Consider the following 23,518-nt stretch of genomic DNA (forward strand, 5'->3'; position numbering starts at 1 on the left):
GGTGCATCAGGGAAAGCCTTGGGAGCCTTAGGAGCGGCGACCGCACCAAGACTCGCCTGCGTGTCCAAAGCCGCGTAGTATTTGTCGGCCTCGGCAGCGAGCGCACGGGGTTCCATTAATGCGGAACCGGCCAAAGCGAGGCGGAATCGTGCTGGCAGCTGGCGCCGAAATAACGCCCGGAATAGAGCGTTCGGGGTTTCATCGCCCATGAGCGCCAGCATATGATCCATACGGACCGACGGTCGCGTGTCCCCGATCTCGGGGAGGTCCAAGAGGCGATCGGCCCGTGCGTCCACCGTAAGGCCGAACGTGGCGAGGAGGAGACGCTTGACCGCCTCGTACTTGCCGTCGGCAGGTGGATCCCTTAGGACCGATACGACGCGGGTGGCCGTGCCGGGCCCGAGGGCGGCGACCACGTGGCAGTACATGGTCTCGTCCACCGTGATGCCTTGAAGTCGGAACTGGGCTTCTGCCTGCAGGAACCAAACTTCGGCTTGTGACTCCCAGAATTCGGGGAGCTTGATGGAGACCGCGTTGGTAGCCATTGTTGCGGCGGTTTCGGGTGGTCAGCGACGGCTGACTCGAATGTCGGAGGTCACCAATGAAGTGCGCGGTGCTACGCGCGTGACTTGCTACCAAGGAGGAAGCGGCCAACGCGGTAAGTTTAATGTTCTTTATTAAAAGAGGTCACTGTAGCACTGGCGCGCTCCGGGCTGCGCGCCCGGTGTATATCCTGAGGCCACGCCTACCCCTCGGCGTGGCCGCCGCCCACTTGGTGCGCGGAATGATGTCCCCACGCCAGTGAGCTTCCGTGTCCGCCACACTGTTATTATTTGTAATTGTTATTATTTGTTATTGTTGTTATAATTGTTATTGTTTGTTATTTTATTATTTGTTATTATTATAATTATGTTATTTTGTTTGTTTTATTTTTTATAGTTATATTAATATTTAGTTATAATATTTTGCTAATATTAATTTATAGTTATCTGGTGTTATTGGACGTAAGAGGTTGTGTATTTTATTTGAAGAAGAAGAAGAAGAAGACGTTTTAGTCGCATATAAACATAACGACGTAACCATATACGTTTGCTCTATTATAATCAGATAGTACCTGTACATGTATGCGTATGTAAATAGTTATTTCCGAAAGCGAATGATTTTACAACGAGAAAAAAAACAAAAAAAACCGACGATATGAGAGTGATGATCTTACCCAAACTTGGAGACCTTCAAGTTCAACAATTAAAGAGCGCATAAACCATGCACGTCGGTGGATCTTTTAGAAATTTAGATTTTAGGCAAGATAAGTTAAACAGGTGAATGATAAATAAATCAGACTTCAATTTATAATTACAACTGCATTTAAAATGACAATCGCAAAAAATATAAGAGTACGTACCATTTAAAGTAAGGGAAGTTTCATACCGTTATGAAAACGTCAGCAGCGCATGCTTGTCCGTTGGGTGGGCGGAGCTTTGCACGCGCTCTGTCTCCGAGACGAGACGAGACGAGACGAGACGTGACGTGACGTGACGTGACGTCGTGCAGCAATGGCGGCTTCAAGAGCAAAAGAGACTTTCTATCTGGAGCGTTTCCTTTCTGTCGAAACATTATGGTGGCAAATATTTTAATCGATGAATCCCATCGATATTTTGAATTTGAGTTATTACTTTTCAGTTGTATATCATCCTTAATCGTGGTTGTACAGCTAGTATAAATTTTAATGACTTTCCTGTTTATTAATTTTTTAATAACGATGATTTGATATCTCTACTTGACTGTCCGACCGTAATTTAGTTTTACAGTTCTGCTATATTTAACCGACAATTAAATATCTTATTCAGTAGCGTGCTGCACTGCTGCCCAGAGGGTTGTCTCGTCCGTGCTGATCCAGTGTGGCGGGGTCGAACATTCTGGTTCAGTGCCAGCCGGGGGTGCTGCATCCCCCAGTACGCCGCTCAAACAGTCAGACATCTTTCGTCCCGTCTGCATTTAGATTTTGGATGTTAAACTTAAATATCCAGACAGAATCTTTCGAAGACAGCATACGGTAGGCCATTGTGTGCTGGTACTGCTTTTCATGTGAATATGGCATGGTCACGATGGTCGATAGCCCAAAAATGCAAAATGGCGTTTGCTGAACCATCTCATCACGTGAGTACCGGTACAGTATTTAATTTACAGAGAACAGACTCGTGGGCTTTACACCAACTGCTATTGTGATTTCTTCAATGATGTACCGTATTGTAGTTTGGAAGTGATTCACTGTTCCGTTAGCAAGCAGCTTGCCAAACGGCTTGCTTGATTCAAAGCGCTCAAGCAAGCACTCCAACGGAACGGAGCGCTCGGCATCGCTTAACAACATGGCCGTCTCCATGTAAGCAATGCTATCGTGGTACTCCATGAAATGCTGTCTGTGCTGTCGTTTTCAGTTTAACTCGATCATCTTGTGACAACTTCCCAAAACGAATTGATTGTGTTAGCAGCGGCTACAGGGTATAAGGAAGAGGGAATGAAAGATAAATAAATGGCGAGTCAGAAGGAGGATCTCCCTGCCAAGCTTATCTATAGACTGACCATTGTGCATTTTCGGAGGGGCTTTGCATGTTTGTATATCTTGAAGAATTATGGTGAAAAGTAGAGTACAAATTAAAGTATCAAATGCACCTTTCAACAAGAAGAAAAAGACAAAATGTCATAGCCCCCGCAGTGGATTTAGTAATTTTGCTGTTCGGAGTTAAAGGCTGTAAGTCGGCCATCTTTGGTCGGATGACAAAACAAAATCTTCTGCATATGTATACTCATGTATTGCCTTTGTGCCAGGTTTGAAGAAAATCGGTACCTACAGCTGCATTTCCTAGAAATGGATGGGGACATGTTTGAGTAACAAAATGGCCGCCAGTCGGCCATCTTGGATCTGATCTCGAAAAAAATGACGTGCATATGTAACCCATCATTCATTGTCTGTGTGCCAAATTTGAACAAGATCGTTAAATGCATGTCCGAGAAATGGTTGAGGACACGTGTTCAATATCGAATTTTTTTTAGAGCTAAAATGGCCGCCAATTTACCAGTCGGCCATCTTTGATCAGATCGCAAAATAAAGTAGGTGCATGTGTATGCCATCATGTACCGTGCTTGTGCCAAGTTTGAATAAAATAGGACCATACATGTCCGAGTAATTGTCGGAGACATGTTTATGTAACAAAATGGCCGCTAGTCGGCCATATTTGATCTCGTCGTGAAACAAAATGATGTGCATATGTGTACCGTCATGTATTGTCTTTGTGCCAAGTATGAAGAAAATAGGTCCATACATCTCCGAGATATGGTTGCAGGCACGTGGACGGACGGATGGACGGACGTGACCAAATCCATAAGCCCCCGTTTCGGACTACGTTTGACTGGGGTTAATAATATCACGAGTATACATGACAGTGGTATGCCCGGGAACATTTCATTGGTTGTAGTACGGGATTGTTTTGGGATTTGCAGGATGGCCTAGGCCCTAGACGACTAAAGGTATATGCACACTTGCCTCTAAGATGTCTAGCTTGGGTTCGAATCTCTGCCTAACTATAAACTGTTAACCTGGTGTGATAGATTCGCTCAGCAAGTGTGCCCTCAGTCAATGATGCTACCTCACATCCTTTTGCTGCATACGAACGGATAACTATTGTTTTGAATCTGACTACGGTGGCCGATTTTGCTCGTATAAGGAAGCACACCTCTCAATCGCTTGCTCCACTTGCCGCGCGGCTTGCAAAGCGGTTGGTACAGAACGACTGGCTTAGAAAACTATACCAAGCTGCTTGCTAACGGAACACACCCCATGTCCTTCAATTGTTCACTTGCTGATGTGACCTGTGCAAATAGAAAACTCCAGCTACAGTTGAAGAAGGTTAATTTAGAAATAACGATGAAATACTTGTTCGTTTGCATTGTCACATCAAAGACGTATCTTTGTAATGTGGTCTTACAACAAAAAAGATAAAAACTGACTTTTATAACAATATTTGACGAAAACATTGTAGGCTGCAAGATGAGGAAGCGGTGGTGCAAATGAAAGCTCATCAAGTACATGCTCAGGAGAGACGACAAATTAGTTGTTCGCGCTTGTACTCGTGGAAACATTTTATGATTGTGACATGAAATAGGAGATTAATACATTAAGAAACTGTTGTGATGTGTTTAATCACCGCACCACAAACAATTCCTTAACGGGTCCTTCCTTAATAGCCCCAGAAGAACCCATGACAAACAAAATTCACCCGAAGACAAGCTTTATGTAATGGCAAATGGCATGGGGAAGAAAACACAATGAAGCACTACAGTGTGTAACTGGAAGCACACCTCCGCCAGGCTGAACAGTTTATGTTTTGTATCCACTGATAGGACGGATCTGGATTTGGACCTGAACCAAAATCTAATCGGCTTGTTCTTGTCACCTTGCCAACTCATTTACCTAGTTTAGTCAAAACTCGTCCATAACTTTTTGAGATAACCTGCTATGTATCATTTTTAGCCCGATCACTCAATGGTGAAGAATCACTTTTAAAATTCTACTAGCCGGATCCTGACCCAGATCTTCACCAAAATCTAATCATTTCGTCGTTGTCACATATGCTACCTCACTGCCAAATTTTGTCCGAATCTGTCCACAACCTTTTGAGATATCTTGTTCAAAGACAAACAGACAGGGGTGAAAACATAACCTCCATCCACCTTCGGTGGCGGAAGTAATAAATCGGTAACCCCCTTAACCACTACCATTAAGCTTGCACAGACCAACAAACAAATGGGGGAGCCTATGCTTTATTGGGCCCCAATCGTTCGACGTGACATACAGTCACATGAAAAAGTAAGTACACCCCATGTAAAGTTTGGACTTTTTCAACATATTTCAACATACAGCTATTTGATCTTCATTTCAACAATATTGATAGATAAAGGTGATATAATATAACAAATATCATGAAACATTTAGATTTTGTAGTCCATTGTATAATTTAAATAAACATAAATGCAAAATTCACATCTGGAAAAAGTAAGTACACCCCAAGAAATGTTTTTAAAATCTTTTTAACATATGTGGACATATCAATATTTGATCTTCATTTATACATGGTGTTGGGCTAGCGGCTAGGGTGCCGGCTTAGGATCCTAGGATCCTGGGTTCGAATCCCAGTCGATCGCTGAATTAACGCCAGGGGGGTTGACTCAGCCTGTCATCCTTCCGAGGTCGGCTAATTGAGTACCAGTTCACTGGTAATTCCCTGTTTGTCGTTAAAGGCGGCAAAAAGGGTTGGTGTCAGGAAGGGCATCCGGCCGTAAAACATTGCTTCAAAAAGGGGACCAAAAAACAACAACAACCACGGTTCCTGAAAAAGGCCAATCCCCGCTTTGCGGGGAAAAATGGCCTCTAAAGGTGGTTATTTTTTATTTTTATTTAAATAGTATCTATAGATAAAGGTGATCTAATTGACATCTGACATCGACTGGGAGAATTTTTTTCCCACTCCTCCATGCAGAATTCTTTCAGCTGTGTGATGTTTGAGGGGTTTCTTGCATGCACAGCTCGTTTCAAATGCCCCCACAACATCTCGATGGGATTTAGATCCGGACTTTGACTTGGCCATTCCAGAACCCTCCATTTCTTTCTTTTCAGCCATTCCTTGATGGATTTACTGGTATGTTTAGGGTCATTGTCATGTTGCAAGGTCCACCTTCGGTTGAGCTTCAACTTTCCGACAGATGGCCTCACATTATCCTCAAGCACCCTCTGGTACAATGAAGAATTCATAGTGGATTCTATGATGGTGAGCTGCCCAGGCCCTGATGCAGCAAAGCTGCCCCAAACCATAATATTTCCACCACCATGCTTTTCAGTTGGTATCAGGTTCCTGTGGCCAAATGCTGTCTTTGGGTTTCGCCAAACATGTCTTCTGGTGCTGTGGCCAAATAGCTCTACCTTTGACTCATCTGTCCAGAGCACATTGTTCCAGAAGTGCTGGTCTTTGCCTAGGTGTTCATTGGCAAACTTTAGTCTTGCCCTGATGTTCTTTCTGGACAGCAAAGGTTTCCTCCAGGCACACCTCCCATGTAGATCAAATTTGTGCAGCCTCTTTCTAATGGTAGACCCGTGCACTTTGACATCAACAGTGGCAAGAGCTACCTGTAGGTGCCGTGATGATATTCTGGGGTTCTTAGAGACTTCTTTCAGCATCTTGTGGTCTGCCCTCGGGCTGAACTTGCTGGGGCGGCTTGGCGTGAACAAGTTGGCAGCTGTTTGGAATCTTCTCCACTTGTAGATGATCTTCTGGACAGTCGAATGATTGATTTCAAATTGTTTGGAGATCTTTTTCAATCCCTTCCCAGACTCGTAGGCATCTATAACCTTCTTTCTGAAGGCCTCAGAGAGCTCTTTTGATCTTGGCATGGTGATGCCGCACACTTCAACAACAAAGAGCAAACCAAACTAAATGTCTGAGGTTTAAATAAGACAGGTTCCTCCAAGATCCTCTCTGACAATGTTCTATTCATTTGCACCTGAGCTGGTGCACCTGATTCTAATTTTAGGTATTTGAAGTAGTGATAAATGTAGAGGTGTACTTTCTTTTTCCACATGCGAAATTTGCATTTATGTTTATTTAAATTATACAATGGACTACAACAACAACGACATGCATTTTAAGGCAATTTTCCCTGCCAGAGCGGGGGTTAGCCTTGCGGTCCCCATGACAATCTTCTCCATTTTGTCCTATTTTCTGCATCTCTCCTTGTTAACCCCCTTGCCCGCATTTCTTCTTCCACCATCTTTAGCCAAGTCTTTCTCGGTCTTCCCCGTCCGCTACTTCCTTCTACATTCATTTCCATCACTCTTCTCAACCTGTCACTTTCATCCTTCCTCAACACATGACCAAACCATCTCAACCTGTTCCTCTTCACAGCATCAATCATAGGCTCTATTCCCATCATCTTTTGCAATGCATCATTTGTCTTCCTCTCTCTCAACGATACTTGCACATCCACCGAACCATTCGCATTTCCACCCTTTCCAGCCTTCGTTGCTGCTCTACGTTCATTACCCATGTCTCGATCCCATAAATCATAACACTTCTCACACATGCAGCATACACCTTTCCCTTCAGCTTCAACGACACTCCCCTCCTCATCAGCACGCCACTCAGTTCCTGAAACTTCTTCCATGCACATCTCACTCTTGCAACCGTTGCCGAGTCTGATCCACCTTCTCCATTCAGCATGTCTCCGAGGTAGCAAAATGTTTTCACACCTTCCAGCTTCACGCCGTCTCCAAGATCCAACTCAACATTTCCTCCATCTGCAGCTCCCTCTGTGCACACCTTACATTTGAATGTAGCTGCCACACTGGTTAATGACCCTCTCAGACCACTACATTTTTGATGAACCCACTCAGTGCACATTGTATATTGAATGGAGTTCACTCTGTCACCCTTCCTGCACACAGCACATGGCCACTTCCCAGTTCTTTCCACCTCACCACATGCTTTGCCACTTGCCATCACCTTCGTCTTTCCTATATTCACCTTCAGACCTTTTGTCTCCATACATTCCTTCCACTTGTTCATCTTTTCCTTCAGTCCATCCATACTTTCCACAATCAACACCAGATCATCTGCATACAACAACTCCCATGGTAAACCCTCCTTTACGTTCTGAGCCAGCACCTCCATCACAGCTACAAATAGTAGTGGACTTAGTACCGACACCTGATGCACTCCCACCTTCACCTCAAACTCACCACTGTTCCCGTCCTTCGTCCTTACAGCTGTGCACGCTCTTTTGTACATTGCCATCATTACTCTGATCAACCATTCCTCCACTCCGAACTTCCTCAATGCCCATGTCAATACTTCGTGTGGAACCCTATCGAATGCTTTCTCCAGATCAACAAACCCAAGAAACAACTTCTTCCTCTTCTCCATGTACTTCTCCTGCAACTGCCTCACAATAAAGAGCGCGTCTGTCGTTCCTCTTCCTGGCATGAATCCAAACTGCATTTCGTCGATCTTCACCTTCCTTATCCTCCTCTCCAACACCCTTTCCAATACCTTCATTCCATGCTCCAATAACTTTATCGCTCGGTACGAGCCACACTACAGAGGGTCACCTTTCCCCTTGTATAGAGGGACGCGGGTACTCAGTTCCAAATCCACTGGAATGCGGCCTTCTTTCACCACCAGATTACAGATCTCTGTCATTCTCTTCACACCCCAACTTCCTGCTGCCTTCAACATATCTCCCACAACTCCCGTCGGCCCTCCCGCTTTTCTACTCTTCATTGCTTTTATCGCTTCCTCAACTTCCTTCTCAGTTATCTTCTCTGCCGGTCCTAAAACTGGGTTACTCTCTATGTTGCCATCCCATTCATTCTCTGTATTCAACAGCATTTCCATATATCTTTTCCATCTTCCTTTAATTCCATCTGGGTCCACAACGATTTGTCCCACTTCATCCTTCAAGCAACTCACCCCCATCACATCACACCTCTCTTTCGCTATCTGCTTTGCAATCCTGAATACCGCGCTCTGACCCTCTTCCGAATCCAAGCTTTCTCCGAACATTTTCCTACATGCCTCCTGCGCCTTTGCTACCTCTTTCTTTGCAGCCTTCTTGGCTGCCTTATAACTTTCATGTTCTGCTTTTTCTGCTCCCGTACCCTTCGCCTTCTGCCACTCCTTAAACATCTTCCTCTTCTTGTCAATCCTCTTTCCAACTTCCTTATCCCACCACCATGTTTCCGAGTGCCTCGGTGGTCCTTTTGTCCATCCACATACCTCACCAACGGCTCCCAACAGACTATCTGTCATTGACATCCAACCACGTTCAAGCTCAACCACATCATCCTCTACCCTACTCAGCCTCTCTTTTAATGCCTCCCTTACTGTCACCTCTTTCAACCTCCACACCTTCATTCTCGGTTGGTACTTCACCCGCCGAGCTCTCCTCGCACCTTTCACCCTTATGTCGCAGACAACCAAGTGGTGCTGTAAAACAGCCTCCTCCCCCGGGATCACCTTTGTGTCCTGGAGGTGCCCCCTATCTCGCCTACGCACCATCAGGTAGTCAACGGTTGTCGTCGACCCACCGGACGTGTATGTAACAAGCTTATTATCCTCTTTCTGGAACTGAGTATTGCAAATCAACAAATCAGCTCCATCAGCAAACTCCAAAATCCTTTCACCTTCTCCATTTCTCACACCATATCCTTAACCCCCATGAACTCCCTCAAAACCATCCATACTCCTTTCCACATGTCCATTTAGGTCTCCTCCTTCCACAACAACTTCCTCATCTTTCACGTTTTCCATCAGCTTCTCTATCGCACCCCATGATATTTGTGGACTACAACCAATGGACTACAAAATGTAAATGTTTCATGATATTTGTTCTCTTATATCACCTTTATCTATCAATATTGTTGAAATGAAGATCAAATAGCTGTATGTTGAAATATATTGAAAAAGTCAAAACTTTACATGGGGTGTACTTACTTTTTCATGTAACTGCAGATAAAGTGGGTAGCACGAGACAATAGAGTATTCCGGCGAACCCGACAGTTTTTGGAGATGGCACGAGCCATGTACAGGAACAGAGAGCATCAACTGTTGGCAAACTGGCTCCCAATTTGTGTGTCATGACGCCTGCACGGAGGTGGAGAGGTGGGGTCGTTTGGGCAGGGGCTTGGTCTTCTGCTCAGGGTTCCTGGGGTATCTCCTCCCTTTACCGTTGTGGCCCCCGCGTTTATGCCCTCGGGCCGATGCATCATGGATGACATGCCACGACCTTCACCTCTCCTTTACCATTGGTCGTTGCTTGGCCGCGTGAGCAGAGCGACCCCCGAAGCGGCATCAATACACCCTTACTGTAGCTGTTTCCTGTTCTTACAGTGCCTGCAGAAAGTATTCACACCCCTTGACCTTTTCACATTCTGTTACGTTTCTACCTGATTTTTTTTTTTTTTTTAGAAAATTTTACAGCATAGTTAAAAATGAAAATATGAAATGTCTTGAGTCAATAAGTATTCAACCCCTTTGCTGTGACACTCGAAAGTGAGCTCAGGTGCATCCAATTTCCTTTGGTTATCCTTGAGATGTCTCCACAACCTGATTGGAGTCTACCTGTTGCCAATTCAATTGATTGGACATGATTTAGAAAGAAACACACCTATATATATATATATATATATATAAGGTCTCATAGTTGACAGTGCATGTCAGAGCAGAAGCTCCACCATGAAGTCCAAGGCACTGTCTGTAGAACTCCAAGACAGAATTGTGAGGAGGCATAGACCTGGGGAAGGGTATAAAACAATTTATAGTGTTGAAAGTTCCCAAGAACACGGTGAGCTCCATCTTTAGGAAATGGAAAGAATATGGAACTACCCAGACTCCTAGAGCTGGCTGTCTGACCAATTTGAGCAAACCAGGCAAGAAGGACCTTGGTCAGGGAGATGACCAATAACCCAAAGAACACTGACAGAACTACAGAGTTATTTGGCTGAGATGGGAGAACCTGCTGGAAGGACAACAGTCTGCGGCCCTTCACAAATCTAGGCTTTATGGGAGAGTGGCAAGACGGAAGCCACTCCTGAGAAAAAGGCACATGACAGCATGCCTGATGTTTGCAAATAGGCATGTAAAAAACTCATTATTCTGTGGTCTGATGAGATGGAAATTGAACTCTTTGACCCAAATGGAAAGCACTATGTCTGGTGGAAACCAAGCACACCTCATCACCCATCTAACACCATCCCTACTATGAAATGGTGGTAGCAGCATCATCCTATGGGAATACATTTCAACGGCAGGACTGAGAGACCTATAATGATAGAGAGAACAATGAATGGAGCCAAATGCAGGCAAATCCTTTACGAGAACCCGCTTCAAAGTTCAAATGACCTTAGGTTGAGGTGAACATTTGCATTCCAACAGGACAATGACCCTAAGCATACAGCCAAAGCAACACTGGAATGGCTTCAGAACAAGAATGTGAAAGTCCTTGAGTGGCCCAGCCAAAGCCCAGACTTGAATCCCATTGAGAATCTGTGGAAGGACTTGAAGATTGCTGTTCAGCGACACTCCCCATCCAAATGACACTCCCCATCCAACTTGATTGGAGTCTACCTGTTGCCAATTCAATTGATTGAACTGGAAGGGCACTGGAAGGGGATAGATTCTCCCTCCCAACCCCCAGCTTGAGCAAACCTGCACGGAAGAATGGGAGAAACTCCCCAAATACAGATGTACAAAGCTGATACAGACATACCCATGAATACTTGAAGCTGTAATCACTGCCAAAGGCATTTCTATGCAGTATTGACTTAGGAGGTTGAATACTTATGTACTTTCGATATTTCTGTATTTCATTTTTTATTATTTTTTAGATATTAAAAAAATACAAAATTCCACTTTGACATTATGGGTATTATGTGTAGATCGGTGACATAAAATCTCAGTTTAATCCATTTTAAATTCAGGCTGTAACACAACAAAATGTGAATAAATCGAGGGGTGTGAATAATTTCTGAAGGCACTGTACATCCATCTGCCTCCTGCCTATAGCAATTACATTGTTGACATTGACGGATGCTTGTGTTATCCTCCTAGAGAGGATGTTTATTATGTCAGATGGATGCTCATCAGGATTGAGAGGGTCAATGAATGTCTCAAGTTTCTCTGATTTTTGCCCTGTCTCTTTTGTCTGAATATTCGAGCTGGCATCTCTTTTGGCTGTCATCCTGCAGTGATTCGGTGCTCATTTCTCTCATGTCTGCTACATCTTTCAGGAGATGATTGCAGATGTGAAGGCTGAACGCCCACCTTTTCAATGCAGATGGTCTGGGGGTTAACCCAACAAGGCCACCAGATCCGTGACCGTAACGCGTCAATGTAGTTTCAGTAAACATGTCTGACCACATACCGTTCCAAAAGCCAGATTTGTGTCGCATTACATGCTCACCTTCCAGGAAGCTTGCCAGTACAGTAGCTCCTTGGGTAGCCCTTCCATTGGCCAAAGGTAATACAATCTGTGTCTGGCATAATTAATGTCCTGCCACAAAGAAGTATGGCATCATTGCATTTACGGCTAGCTGATGTAGTCCAGTCTGCCTCTCTTTCGGATCGTAGAAACATCATCATGATGAGGACTGGTTTGATAAGATTGTCGACCCAGATTTTTGAAGTTCTGCTTGCAGCATCCTTTTTTCTAGGGAAGTCATTAGGTCCTTGTGCCCATTAACAGTACCTAATACATTCCGCAAAACCTCTTCAGTTACCATATTAACTCGTGCCCAATACCCCTTCTAATATAATTTAACCACTAAAACATAATCAAAGATCAAAACTGATACAAAATGTGCAATATGGTCATTTTAATGTTATGGTCGCAACCCCAGTGGCCATCTTAAATATCTCGGTTTCCTCAAGGGTGCTGAGGTGGCATCACCTGGATTCTTTATAAGTAGGGCCTTGAGACTTAAAAACATGAGGCGGACTCTACTTTTGGGTTCAGGATGAAATTGGGGTTTGGCTGCCGGACCAACATGATCCCATCCCTCCCCGGCTGCTCCGTTGGGGGCCGTATGTTTCTCTTCGATAAAACACTCTGGTGATGCCTGTACTCGTCGCACTGTTCTCATCTCGACTTCACCAGCTCCCACATCCCCACCCCCAGTGAATTTACATTGATAAACTGTTATATTTAATTAATGTGGTGCTGATGTATCACATGTTTGATGTTCCAAATGGCTTCCTCCTATGGCCAAGTTGCTTGTGAATCTATCAGAGAGTACGCCAGTACACCCTATGTAGCAATGGCATGGAAAACAAATGCTGCTCCCATCTGCTACATACAAAACTAAAGTTTGAGTATCTTCCCTAAAAAAGTCGTTTAGGCTACATATGAGAGCCCACCTGGTCTGTCCAGGTGATTGTCTAGGCAGGGATAACTTTTCAGTACTCCAGACCATGAAAAATGGGGGGAAAAAAATTAAATCGGTCAAACCCGGGAATTCATCTTGTCGTTCATAATAATAATCTTCTTCAGATGGCATATTTCCGAGCTGCCTCTATCAAGGGCAATGTTTCTGGTACCATCTGACAGAGTTTTACTTCATGCAACATCCTTTGGTATAGGAAGTTTAATCGCTTGAAAAGATTCCAAGAAACGTATGCAAAATTACATTCCTTTGTAAATGAATAGTAAGGGATACGATGGTTGGGTGGGACTATGAGTGTCAATCAACCCGTTGGGGGCGGGGCCACTAGACACATTTGCCTCAGTGTTGTTGTATTATGCGTGATAATGACATCAAATAATATCAGCAGAAAGATCATGCCTTGAGAAATCCCTTGTTTTTCAATGTTATATTAATTTATGATAATAAAATAATAGCGAGGCAGCAGTGCTCCATACGGGATGCACGTGGTCACAAACCCTCACTCTCCAGTCACAGTGTCAAGGTAAAAGCAAACCATATGATCAAGAACCTTCTTGAGTCATGGTTTCTCGGTGGCAGATTCACTATTTTAGCGCACCACGAAGGCATCTGGCATCATACAGAACAGCCTGAACTTGATAAATAGCCTGAATAGGTATTTTAATGTGAAGATCCTAGTTTCCCTATGTCTATGCCCTATGGTGTCTAGGTTTAGGGATTTGGGGAGGGAGGTGGAAACAGGGGGGGTGCAAAATTATGTTTTGCCCCCAGGCACCAGACACCCCTGTATGCCACTGGTGAGCACGTCTATAAAATTAGTACTACAATATTTGTAAATCAGCAGTAGAACATCTTCAGTAGATATATTTCTAGAGAAAAAAGTAAAGAAACAGGTAATAAAATCATTTTAAACAATTACAGATACATTCAAAGTACACCGCCCCCATGCCAAATAAGTTAATAAGATATCCTCCAGTGTGCGGCATTGCTGGGGTGCCTTTAGCGCCCGGCGTTGCCGCTGTGCAGCGCATAGACGGTATTGGGCGGGAGAGGTGTACAATAATTGATTGATTAATTGCGTAATTAAAGTAAATAAATCATTTTGAAAAATGTTTTTATTACTTGTAATAATAAAAGACAATGTGTGTCAGTCAGTCAGTCATTCAGTGAGTTAGTGTATGTCTCCTCCATAACTCTAAAATCATGAAACCCAGTGGCCCCAAACTTTGCATGCATACTAAGGGTACTCCAAAAGAGTGCATGAATGAAAACCGTTTGTTTGGATTGATTAAATACCCCTTTTGAAGATAAGTAACCAGCTCATTAAATTATAACAAAATCAGGCTTTATCTTTGGTCAGCCTGCTATCTATCCCTCGCAGGGGTCTTGAGTTCCAGCCTGCTCAAAAACTCCTTACTTTGGAACAGGCCACAACGGTTTCTGCACGATTAAGCGCTCACATTTTTTTATATTTCCTCACACATTACTGAATGTCTGATCTTCATAACTACGAATCACTGTATATATCGCTTTTATAGAAATTAGGAGCTGAGAGCGGTTTCATGTATTAAATGATGCGGTTTTCCACGATAGCCTCTCACGGACTAGTTAAAGTGTATAATAGAAGTTCTGAGATTTTTAATAGAGTGGGCGATCCATATAGTATTATGGACTACATAAAGGCTCCTTTGTTTACCGCTGTTATGTCTGGGTGCGTGGCGTATATAGAGCCTCAAACAAAAATGTCATAAATGCCAGCCGTTCCTTATCAACCGGTGTTTGTAAGCCATGGCGATACAGCTGCAAGAGATGTAATTGACTTTTTATCACAGCGGATGTCGTTTTTGAAAATAAAATTCCAAATGTTAGGGACAAGGTTAATGTGATAAAATAAACAAGGTATTATTCAATCATTTCGTTGGAGTGCTTCCTTGAGTGCTTTTGCGACTTGGCTTCCATGGTGATACCATGGCTCAGTTCTCCTTGGGGACATCCCTGGAGTTAGGAAGGCAAAATAAATTAGAGGATTATAATTAGTAAAACAAATAGATAAGCACCAGGGCACGATGGACGAGAGATATATACACTCGCTCTAAGATGGCCAGCCTGGGTTTGAACCCCTACCCGGCTATAAAGTGTCATCCCATTGTGGCACAGGCAGGATGATTCATCAATGTGTGTGCCATCCCTCAGATGGACATTAAAATGGGCGTCACATCTGCCAGATTTTATTCTTCCTCCCCTCCTAATTCTACCTTCCTCCACCTCACTCTCCCCTCCTCACTCTTTCCTCCCCCTCATCACTCTCTCCTCTCCTCTCCTCTCCCCCCTCTCTCCCTCATCCCTCCTGTCTCCCCCATCCTTGTCCCTTGCTCCACCACCTGCCTCACTCCCCTCGTTCCTCACCCTCTTGCCCCTCATCTCTCTTAACCTCCCTCAATCTCCCCTCCCTCTCTTTCTCTCGCTCTCACACTCTACTCGCATCCCCTCCCTCATGGAGTGTACAGTATAGCGACGTGTGAAGCTTCGCACTCCCTCCCTACTCTTTCTCTCTCTACACCCATCCTGTCTCTCCCCTCCCCTTTCTCTCCTACCCCCCTCTCTCTTACTCTCGCACCCCCCCCCCCCTCTCTTTCTCTCTCACTTCTTTCTCTCTGCCCCCCTCTCTGGGATGGGGAGCTGGGAGTCCAGATTGAGTTAGGGGAAGGGGAGAGGTGGAATTCTGGAGGGAGGGGAAGGGGTGGAGTGTGTGTCTGGAGGGGAAATGTGAGAGAGTCGAGGGGTTGGGCTGGGAGGAGGAGGAAGGGGTGGCGTGGATGGAGGAGGGAGGTGAAGGGGTGGGGTGGGAGGAGGATAGGATGGGAACGGTTGGGATTCGGAAGGGTAAAGGGCGGGAGAAGGGAACCTGCGATGCCCGGCAACACTGGGGACCTTTGCTCGTCCATATAATAGAGCTGAAAACCCGATGTTTGTTTGTCCACTGTGATGTGTAGCATATAGCGCCACCTGGTGGTGGTGGCGCAGGGTATTACAATTCAGCTGTGACGATGACTTGGAATTTCTTGCTGCACTCTTGCCATAGTACAAGTGCTTCACTGACCCCCGAAAGAGAGAGGGGGTATTACTCTCCCATAGGGAGCATGTGTTTCATAGGATTATCATCCTGGGATCCCCTGCTTCCTGCATGGAAGGAAGAACATCAGGTTCATCCATCAGGTTTTATTGCAATACGGCATATACTTTATTCAGCAAATCATTCGCATCCAAAATCCAGCCAATGGGTGGATAATTTTCCAGTCTATTTAATATATACGACTTTGCTTAAACCCCGAAGAGCAAACGCGTCCTGACGTCACAGTTACCTTAATTCAGCAATCTTGGTGGACACGTACATATTGCCTATGCTTTGACTGGGCGTTTATAGATATTTGTGTAAATAATGAAAACGTTTTAGTCCATTCCAAAATATGTTGACCCCGGCAATTAATATGGTACTATTTTCAACTTTGTGGAAGAAGGACTTTTGGGGAGAAACAAAACTGCCACAGAGACTGTGTGTGTGTGTGTGTGTGTGTGTGTGTGTGTGTGTGTGTGTGTGTGTGTGTGTGTGTGTGTGTGTGTGTGTGTGTGTGTGTGTGTGTGTGTGTGTGTATGTGTATATATACATACATACATACATACATACATACATACATACATATGTGTATATGTATATATATGTATATATATATATATATACACAGACTTGGCATTTAATATGGAATATTTTTTTGTGGGGGTGAACTTACTTTTCAAGATGTCTTAGAACCAAAAGTTCAATGGAATTATGTTGAAATTATTCTAGATTTTGTTAATGTGACCTTTAAAAGAAACAAAAACCACATTTGACATTTCAAAACAAATAAATTGATCCTTGAAAGTGATGTAAACTGATATCGAACTCAATTCATGGACAGTACTGTGTTAAACTTCTGTACGTTTTCCAGAAGTATCTCTTTATTTTGCACATTAGCCAATTTTTTTTAACAAAAACAAAAGTTAAAACCCAACGTCGGCCTATGGTTCCCCTTATCGAGGGGGGATTAAGCCCCTCGTCTGTTACTGACCGACGTGGTCCCGGGGGTATGACGCCACGCCCGGTCGGCGCTGGGTAGGGTTTTAGGCCCACAAGTCCTATGACCTAAATACCAGCGCTTCCCGGTACGCGAAGGAACACCCCCCGCTCACGGCCGCAGCGTAATGGATGTTGCGCCGGGCGAAGCGAACTGCGGCGTGAGCCGTTTACCAAGACTAGACCCGATTCCTTAAACGTTGGCCAAATCGTGCCACCGGTATTCAATTGGGAAATCACCAAAACGACAAGGATGTGAAGAAGAGGAAGACGAAGGCAAAAAGGTTGGAAATGCTACTATATTTATTACTATTATTTACACAATGAAAGGAACCAAGGAGAAGGAAGGATAATAAAGTAAAAACAGAAGAAGAAGAAGCGGACACAGTGCACCTTAGCTTACCTATGCAGTCTTAATTAATACCCCAGGACAAGACACAGAAAACAGACTACGAGCAAACTCACACGAATGGGGAAATTGCAGGCAGGAATGAAAGGACTGGAAGGGGAGGAACGCTCCGCTCGAACCGGAGCACGGTCGGCCCGGGAGTCAGCAGCCGCCGCCCTTCCTTGATCGGCACGTTCAGCAGCCGCCGTCAATGCCCTAGCTGCGGTCGTGCGGGCTGCCGCGATACGAGCACCCTGGCGGAGTCAAAGCTGCGTGGCTCCAAGCTGGTGGTGGTGGATTTCAAGGCTGATGCTCATCTGCCGCTTCTCTGGCTTATCTTAGGACGCGTCTCCCGTCTCTCTCTGAAGCTCGTCTGGACTAATCTCAGGCGCATCTCAGGTGGGGGCGTCTCCCGTGGGTTATATATAGCCCCACCCTTGAACCTTGTCGAACCTCCCCGATCGCTCTTCCTCCGCCCTCTCAAGCCAAACCCCTCGTGCTTGGTTGGTCGGCAAGGGCTGGCTCACTCCTCCCCTCTATGACGAGGTGGAGACACGCCTTTCTTCTCCGAGCCGGAGCACATGGCAATGGCGGCGAATGCAGTTGGCAATCGAGGCTTTGGGAATGAAAGGGATTCTACTCTATTCGAATTCGGTGCAATGGAGTATTAATTAATGGAAGACAGAGCCTTAACCTAATACACAGAATAAGGAAATAACTACCAACAAGGAGGAAATCTTTGATTGGCTAACGTGATTTTATATGACCTAACTAAGGGACGCCCTTTTGACCTTTATACACAACTGGAGGAAGGAGGGTGATATTTTACCATTTATTACACAATAAAAAAACACAATTCTCATATCCACAACAATATTATATATATATATATATATATATATATATATATATATATATATATATATATATATATACACATATACATATATATATATATATATATATATATATATATATATATATATATATATATATATATATATACATATACATACATACACACACTACACAGACTTGGCATTTAATATGGAATATTTGTTTGTGGGGGTGAACTACTTTTCAAGATGTCTTAGAACCAAAAGTTCAATGGAATTATGTTGAAATTATTCTAGATTTTGTTGATGTGACCTTTAAAAGAAACAAAAACCACATTTGACATTTCGAAACAAATAAATTGATCCTTGAAAGTGATGTAAACTGATATCGAACTCAATTCATGGACAGTACTGTGTTAAACTTCTGTACGTTTTCCAGAAGTATCTCTTTATTTTGCACATTAGCCAAAATTTTTTTAACAAAAGTTAAATTATGACTGGGATTACGGACAGTAAAATTACAGTTCAGTACTTCGTGTAACCCCCACGAGCATTCAGGAGAGCACGTACACGTTGAGGCATGCTGTTCACGAGATTTGCCAAGGTTTGGACAGGAATCGCTTGCCATGCAGTGACAATAGCCTGCTGCAATTCACGCACAGAGGTCGGCTGCTGGTCCAAGTAGTCGATATGACGCGTTAATTCTGCCCACAAGTTCTCTATCGGATTCATATCCGGGGACATAGCCGGCCACTCCATATGCTCTACACCATGGTCAGCAAGAAAGTGTTGGATCATGCGAGCACGATGAGGCCGTGCATTGTCATCTTGGAAGACAAAGTTTCCTCGAAAGGCTGCACGAGCAAATGGAAGCAGTTTCTTCCAGAATGGCCCTGTACTTGAACTGGTTCAGGTTTCCATTCAGAACAACCAGGTCAGTTTTGCCCCCTGCATGAAAAGCAGCCCAAACGGTCACCCCACCACCTCCAGCTTGGACTCTTGGCACTATACAATCTTTGTTGGAGGCTTCATGCACTTGTCTGCGCACTCGGACGTGGCCATCTTGACGATAAACCAGAAATCTAGACTCGTCACTGAAGATCACGTGATGCCAGTGTCCTGGCTGCCATTGACGGTGCTCTCTGGCCTACTGCAATCAGCGCTGGCGGTGTTGTCTGGTCAGGCGAGGCTTTCTCAGGGGATGCCTGGCACGATAGCCTGCTTGAACCAGTCGTTGGTTGACTAGCCTTCTGGATACAGGCACATTTGTCAGTTGCTGCTACTCAGCCTGAAGCCGATTAGCTGACTTGGTACGGCCATTGCGGACTAACCGGTGCATCTCCCTCCTTGTGGTTCTGCGGGGATGTCCTGGCCTCGGTATTGGAGTAGGGACACCCTTCTGAGCATTTCGTTTGAGGATCTGTGACACATGACCTTGAGTGATGCCATACTGCCGAGCAAGAGCACGCTGTTTCATGCTGTAATTTCGTAAAGCCACCACTCCATGACAAACAGCATTGTCGAGTTGACGGACCATCTCCAGAGGAAGCGGCAATAACTTTTGGAGATGTGCAGCAGTTGTTTTCCACTAATACAGAACGCAACAACCCTTGTATACCCGACTGTGAAGCCAATCATCAAATGCACCTGTCCGTACATTTTGCCACGCCACCTGTGATATAATCCTGTTGTTGACTTCTTGCTGCGACAGACAATCAGGGACATGGTTCTTTTAACAAATAAATCACCAAAGTGCAAAAGAAACTCACCAGATTGATATACTGAGTTAAGAAAGTAAAGCCAAGTCAAGAAAAAAAAAATATGCCATATTAAATGCCAAGTCTATATATATATACACATATATATATATATATATATATATATATATATATTTATATATATATATATATATATGTGTGTGTGTTTGTGTGTATGTGTTTGTGTGTATATTTCATAACTCTTTCGACATGTACGTATATATATATATATATATATATATATATACATATACATATATATATACGAGGTGTGTTCAAAAAGTATCCGACCTTTGTTCATAAAAAATACTCGTATCCAGATACAACAAACTTACACTAATCTCCTTCAAAGCAGTCCCCTTGGGCTGCCACACACTTCTCCCAACGGTTCTGCCACTGTCGGAAGCAGCGCTGGAACGCCTCTTTTGGGATGGCGCGCAGCTGGTCCGTCGCATTCCGCATGATGTCTTCTCTGGACTGAAATCTGGTCCCTTTCAGGGGCATTTTCAGCTTGGAGAAAAGCCAGAAGTCACGCGGAGCCATGTCGGGAGAGTAGGGAGCCTGACGAAGCACAGGTGTGTTGTGTTTGGCCAAGAAACTCTGTATCAAATGTGAAGAATGGGCGGGTGCGTTATCGTGATGGAGCTGCCAATTGCCCGCTGCCCACAGGTCCGGCCGTTTGCGTCGCACAGCGCCACGAAGGCGACGCAGAACCTCTTGGTAATACTCCTTGGTGATGGTTGTGCCGTGTGGTGCGTACTCATGATGAGCCACGCCACTGGAGTCGAAGAAGACGGTCAGCATGACTTTGACATTGCTGCGGACCTGCCTTGCTTTTTTTGGCCTCGGGGATGTTGGATGCTTCCATTGTGATGACTGCAACTTGGTTTCTGGGTCGTACCCATAAACCCAGGACTCATCGCCAGTGATCACTGTGTTGAGGAAGCTGGGATCGCTGTTCACAGTCTCCAGCATGTCCTGTGCGATCTCCAAACGGAGTTGCTTCTGCTCAATCGTTAGCAGCTTTGGTACGAACTTCGCTGAGATTCTCCTGAAGCCCAAATCCTCCTTCATAATGGAATGAACGGATCCAATGCTGACACCCACCTCGTCTGCTAGTTCTCTGATCGTGATTCGACGATCCTGCATCACCAGGGTCCTCAATTGGTCAATGACGATCTCAAAAGGATGTTGAGGGCCTACCCGAACGTGCTTCACTCTCCACTGATGTGCGGCCATCTTTGAAGCGGTTGTACCACTCCTTTATCTGTGTGGTGCTCATTGCTTCGTCCCCGAAGGCCTGTTGAATCTTGCGGATCGTTTCCACTTGGGAATCGCCAAGCTTTACACAAAATTTGATGCAGTAGCGTTGTTCAAGTTTTTCCGTCATTTTGTCAAAAACGAAAATCCGACGGCGCTCACTTTCACTTCCTCACTCATCGGCGGTCTGCCGTCGAATGACAGCTTCTGCAGGTGGGAAAAAATTCACGCGTGCGCATTAGGATCGCCTACATACGTGCACCAATCAACGCCTCCCTCGCTTCATTTGTTTACGCACGACAAATTAAGGTCGCATACTTTTTGAACACACCTCGTGTGTATATATATATATATATATATATATATATATATATATATATATACATATATATATATATATATTGTTGCGGATCAACGTCGGCCTTTCCCCTTACCAAGGGGGGATTAATCCCCTTGTCTTTTACTAGCCAACGTGATCCGGAGCTATGACGTTCCTTCCGGTCAGCGCTGAATAGGGTGGTAGGCCGAATTATTACTATTACCTAATTAAGAACGCCTCCCAGGAAGCAAGGAAATAACCCCGCCCGAACCACGGTTTTAGGTGGAGACGCCGAGTGATAGCGAGCCGTGATCCGAGCTGTTAACAGAACTAAACCCGATTTGAGCGGTTCTGAATCGTGCCACGCTTACCCAATGGAGGAAAAGACTGATACGGTCGAGTTAGGAAGAAACAGGAAGAACAGATTGGTTTATTAATAATTTGTACAGGAAGGAGAAGAAGAACACACAGTGAAGCTTATACAGTCTTAACTTATCCCTCGACAGACGGGACTCAGTACTTAGTTGAAGCACCTTTGGCAGCGATTCCAGCCTCGAATCTTCTTGGGTATGACGCGACAAGCTTTGCACACCTGGATTTGGGGATTTTCTGCCATTCTTCTCTGCAGATTCTCTCAAGTTCTGTCAGGTTGGATGGGGACTGTTGGTGGATAGCCATTTTCAGGTCTCTCCAGAGATGTTCAATTGGGTTCAAATCAGGGCTCTGGCTGGGCCACTCAAGGACCTTCACAGAGTTGTCCCGAAGCCACTCCTGCGTTCTCTTGGCTGTGTGCTTAGGGTCATTGTCCTGTTGGAAGGTGAACCTTCGGCCCAGTCTGAGGTCCTGAGTGCTCCGTTTCAGGTTTTCATTGAGGATGTCTCTGTACCTTGCTCCGTTCATTGTTCCCTCAACCCTGACCAGTCCCTCAAAGTGTTGCCGTGATGGTTGTCTTTCTGGAAGTTTCTCCCCTCTCCACACAGGATCTCTGAAGCTCAGCCAGAGTGACCATCGGGTTCTTGGTCACCTCTCTTACCAAGGCCCTTCTCCTCCGATTGCTCAGTTTGGCCGGGCGGCCAGCTCTAGGAAGAGTCCTGGTTGTTCCAAACTTCTTCCATTTAATAATTATGGAGGCCACTGTGCTCTTGGGAACCTTCAATGCAGCAGAAATTTTTTTGTCGGCTTCCCCAGCTCTGTGCCTCGACACAATCCTGTCTCTGAGCTCTGCAGGCAGTTCCTTCGACCTCATGGCTTGGTTTTTGCTCTGATATGCATTGTCAGCTGTGAGACCTTATATAGACAGGTGTGTGCCTTTCCAAATCATGCCCAATCAATTGAATTTACCACAGGTGGACTCCAATCAAGGTGTAGAAACATCTCAAAGATGATCAAGAGAAATGGGAGGCACCTGAGATAATTTCAAGTGTCATTGCAAAGGGTCTGAATACTTATGTCAATGTGATATTTCAGTTTTTTCTTTTTAATAAATTTGCAAAACTTTCTAAAAGCCTGTTTTCTCTTTGTCATTATGGGGTATTGAATGTAGATTGATGGAAAAAATGAATTTAAACGATTTCAGCATAAGGCTGCAACATAACAAAATGTGAAAAACGTGAAGGGGTCTGAATACTTTCTGAATCCAATATATATATATTATTGCGGTTTTTAGAACCCACGTTTGTAAATAACTAGTACTTGTAAATAATTTCCATCATTTAAAAGGTTAAAGGTCGCACCTATAGTTGTCCATATGCAACACGTAGGACACCATAGGAACTTTAGTTATTTCCTTATTATGTGTTTCAGGTAAGGCCGTGTTCCCAATAGTTGAATCTGCGTTGCATCAATGAAATAAGAATAGGTCC

Source organism: Myxine glutinosa, chromosome 1, assembly GCF_964187855.1.
Source record: "Myxine glutinosa chromosome 1, kmMyxGlut1.1, whole genome shotgun sequence".
In the NCBI taxonomy this organism is placed as follows: Eukaryota; Metazoa; Chordata; class Myxini; order Myxiniformes; family Myxinidae; genus Myxine; species Myxine glutinosa.